The 2,747-nt window shown below is 33.5% G+C and overlaps 1 long non-coding RNA gene across 1 annotated transcript; it reads left to right on the top strand.

Annotated features, from left to right (window-relative positions):
- Positions 1–823: 823 nt before the first annotated feature.
- On the top strand, positions 824–1,656 carry LOC131540373 (uncharacterized). Its single transcript, XR_009271258.1, has 3 exons — positions 824–886; positions 1,439–1,486; positions 1,601–1,656. It is a non-coding gene; the product is annotated as an uncharacterized LOC131540373 (long non-coding RNA).
- Positions 1,657–2,747: the final 1,091 nt, after the last annotated feature.

Raw genomic sequence — 2,747 nt, 5'->3', positions numbered from 1 at the left:
GGGGGCGGGGCAAAATACATTACCAAGAGTCAAGTCAGACATTAGACAGTCATACTGACGTTAACATACAGGGGAAATGTGTAACGGTCGCCTCACAGATACAAAAATAATGTTTTATGTTTTGATTAAAAGATAGTTAACATTAAACGTCAGCGAAACCCTAAGAATTCACAACATTTTTTACAATATTGCTCTCATTATAACGTTAGGTATATGGCAGTAGTTAATCTGCATTTCTGTTCTGAGCCGCACGCGCTGAAGATGACAGGTTGAATGAAGCATTTAATAACAGGGATTTAACTCATAATTTATCTCATATAGCATATGCTTCGTTATTTATACAACATAGCCTATAAGCAGGGCCGGATTATCCATACACTCTTAGAAAAGATGTGTTCAAAAATTACACATTTTATGTGTAACACTCTAATTTACACATTTTGTGTCAATATTAAATAAAAATGTGTAGAAAAGAATAACCTCTTTTACACATTTATGTGTAGTTTAAAAATCAATACAACTTCTGAATTTACACACAGCATTTAACACAATATGTGTAGCCCAATGTGCTAACACTTTATGTGTAGTTTTTAAAGACGTCCGTTATTTAAATTGGTTAATGTGAACCAATAGGGACTAACCTTATGTTAGGGTCTTTGAACGGAATCCAGTCAGCCCATAGTCATTTTAGTCTGTCTAACAGCGACATGCTATTTCATTTTATTTCTGTATTTTTGAAAGTAAAATATAGCATTTATACAATAATCGCTTAATTATGTTAATCGACTAACCTTCCTGTCAAAACTGCTTGTCAAAAACACCTTTTTACTACGGAGGAGACGATTCGCGCCAGTTCACGCCGGAGATTGCTAGCAAGATTCCTGAGGTAAGATGTACTTGAAATCATATTTTGCTTACATTTATTAACAAAAGCAATGTTTCCTGCTGCTGTTGTTTTAATACTGTTTTAAACGTGCGGTCACAGCAAAATTTTGTGGGCAAAACCCAGTCATTGTCTAATAACATTAGTTAGCTGAAGCACATTAGTCACATAACTTTACTGTAAATCAAGCAGCTTTCTGTTGGTTAGTGCGGCGAAAAAGCGTTGAAAACTGATTTCAAAGAGACAATCTTTTCTCACTTTCACTCGAAATTCCCGAGAGAGAAGACACGTTTACAAATGGCTGAATTTAGAAAAGCGAAATTTCGCCAAGCAGTGGTAAATGTGACCGCACTTTTAGACTCTTTTTTTGTCAATAAAGAAATGGTGCCAGCAATGCTCTTTATTTATTATGTCTAAAGTATTTAAAAGTTTGCTGAAATGATTAGCAATATGTTATAAGTGCTTTGGAGCCACTGGTGCAGACCAGGTAGCTTACAATCTAAATTTGCTAACATTATATCAAATAAGTGATGTCTAACATTGTTTATTACACAGCAAACGAACCAATCAGAAGATGGACCATTTTCTATGTTCACCATTCAGGTAAGCACTGCAATTAAACTCACACTAAATCATTCATTCATACCAAATCAAGCATTCTTTAGTTTATAAACTTTAGTTTATATTTTAGTATTATTTTGATCTTTCATTTGGTAGAAGACTCTCTGCCATTGCAGTCCCACATGACCAGGAAGTTACCTAACATCAGCGCACAGGTGGGTTAACTACTGTAGAAGGAGGAAAATCATCACATAGTGATTGCTTGCATGTGTCTTAGTGTGTTTTTGTCTCAAACAGCTACCCCTTCACTGCAGACAAGCTGAAGGCTAAATCCTCAATTGGAGTCTTTCTCTCTATGGATCTCAGCACTTTTGGACATAATTTAGAATATGTAAGTATTAAAATTAAATCTGACATAATTTAGTTAACAGTTCAGCTGAAATGTTTGTATATGGTATTGACAAGCTGTTACTTACAAATATATATATATTCTTATCTTAGAGTAAAAAAGGTTTAAAAATGTAGGTTAAATATAAATTGACACTAATGTGGAATTGTCTCCTCTCTCTCTGTCTTAATATAGTGTTGGAACCCAGGATCTCCACTGAAGGACTGAGTACATTTGTGTTTGTGGACACGCATACAGACCAGGGAACATTGGCAAAGTTCTCAGCAGGATCCAGTCTTCAGAGAAGTTCATTTATTCCCAAAGGTGGACAAAAACATTGTGTTGGCTTTTAAAAGGCTATTTTGATAATGACTTTTACTCCGATGCTGTGGAAAAGATGGAGGAGTACAGACATTGCTAATAAGAAATATTTTTTGAGTATCTTTCAAAATACTTTAGGCCACCAGTGTACATAAATCCAGCAAAGTTTGGAAAAAAGTGAAATGACTATGATGGTGGGGTTATGTGTCATGTTACCTAATGAGATGAAAATAACTTTTTTTGTCCTGTGTTGGACATTTCCTTTTTGACTGCTTAAAATTGTGGTAACACTTTATAATAACTGCACACTATGAATCATTAGTTAATCATTAGTAAATAGTCAATTCATTATTTATAAAGCATTGTTACAACATTAATAGGCATTAGTAAGCAGTTTATAAAAACAGCTATAAATGTTTTGTTCTTGAGCATATCTATAATGTTTAATAATCGTATTTTCATACTTTATTAATGATCAATTTATCATTTCTAAATTATTACGTTATTTACAAACCAGTTATTTAGGAGTTGTCAGTGGTTCATAAGATCATTTAGAAAGTGTAAGTAAATGATTAATAAACTATTTAAATGTAC

This window comes from Onychostoma macrolepis, chromosome 05 (assembly GCF_012432095.1).
Source record: "Onychostoma macrolepis isolate SWU-2019 chromosome 05, ASM1243209v1, whole genome shotgun sequence".
NCBI lineage: Eukaryota > Metazoa > Chordata > Actinopteri > Cypriniformes > Cyprinidae > Onychostoma > Onychostoma macrolepis.
This window is presented reverse-complemented; position numbering and strand designations above follow the sequence as displayed.